A 1,615-nucleotide genomic window follows, 5' to 3' on the forward strand; every position below is an offset into this window, starting at 1 on the left:
GGCCGGACGGTCCGCCAGCTCCTGACCAAAACCAACAGAGCCTCTGCACTAGTTCTGGCCTTTCAAGATTTGAAAGGCGGATAGTCCGCTCATCCCACGCGGACGGTCCGCCAAATGGTCCGCCGTTTAGAGCCGGACGGTCCGCTTCTCCCAAGCCGGACAGTCCGCATTTAGTTGTTCTTTACCTTTACACTTAGCTATGATTAATCCACATGTGTACTACATGTCTAGCTCCTTTTATCATAGTTTTGCAATGTTAAATCATACCTTCTCATACAATTTGCATACCATGTCAATCATTCATGGCATATTTATTTATCATGCATCATTGCACTCGTGTAGAGACCGTGACGCCGGAGCAAGAGGAGCTTGAACCGGAGATCGTTGGAGACTCTACCCCCGTCGAGACTCAAGGCAGGCCCCTAAGCATTTCTTACACCATATTTTGGATCAATGAAGTATATGTGTCTTGTTTGCGCATGAGTTACTATATATATATATATATATATTTATATATATATATATATATATATATATATATCATTGATTGCGTAGAACCTACTTGATGCATTATCAACCTTGATTAGGATATCATCTTTAGATAAGTATGCTTGAATAGGTGTCACGAACTATATGCTTAGCCATGCTTAGCTACGGTACAAGACGAGAGGTGGCAATGTCACCACCACTCGCGAGCTATAGGATGTTTGATTAATTTACATGATTAGTCAAGAATGGATAAAAGTTGAGCAAATATGAAAGATGATTCGGACTTGGGCAAGTATGATAGGGCCATGTTGGGATGGAGCTCACATGGTTAGTCTTGCTTGAGTTGATTAAGGACCGATGCGTAATTGCTTTGATACTTGAGCACCTTTCCGTACAAACCACATACTATATAATGGTACGGTAAGCCAACTAGCATAAGTCACACCTTGCCTTGATCGGATTCGGTGCGAGTTGTGATGGAGTGCGATCGGCGTTTCTTGTGCACTTGTCCTTCTCGACCGTTCGCTCATCTTCGGTTGTGTTTGTGCGAAAGGTTGAGTCATGAATCAACACTTATCGTTGGCCGTGGGTATGGTCGTTGTTCTTGTTATCGTGTGGGAAAAGTTGTACACCCCTACAGGGTTTTCGATCTGTTGCAATAGCCGCGCTCTCGGACATTGAGCACGCTCTTGTACTTTGACTTTAACGTAGAGTTACTGAGGAAGTTCATGGAAGATTGAGCTTATGATTTATGAACACCTTACTTATGCAATTGTTTGATGCATGTTTTAGATATCATAGATGCTCTGTCTTTTGTTTATTACAACTTGATCAAAGTTAGAAGCTTTTATGCAAAAGTTAAAATACCGTACCCTATCCTTGCTACTAACCAAATGCATTCTCCTTGAGGTCGGGATATTATATACCCATATTGGATAAGCCCTGCGAGTACCTTTTGTACTCATGGTGCTATCGTTAAAGTTGTTCCAGGTGATGCGCAGCCGGAGGCCGTGTTCGGCTACTTCTACCCCGCGGACGGGGGTGCGGGTGAGGAGTAGATGGCCGGTGGCTATGTGAAGGGCACTATCGGCATATAGTGTTACCTTCTTATTTTGCGATATGTATG

The sequence above is a fragment of the Panicum virgatum genome, chromosome 6K, assembly GCF_016808335.1.
Source record: "Panicum virgatum strain AP13 chromosome 6K, P.virgatum_v5, whole genome shotgun sequence".
NCBI classification, from domain to species: Eukaryota; Viridiplantae; Streptophyta; class Magnoliopsida; order Poales; family Poaceae; genus Panicum; species Panicum virgatum.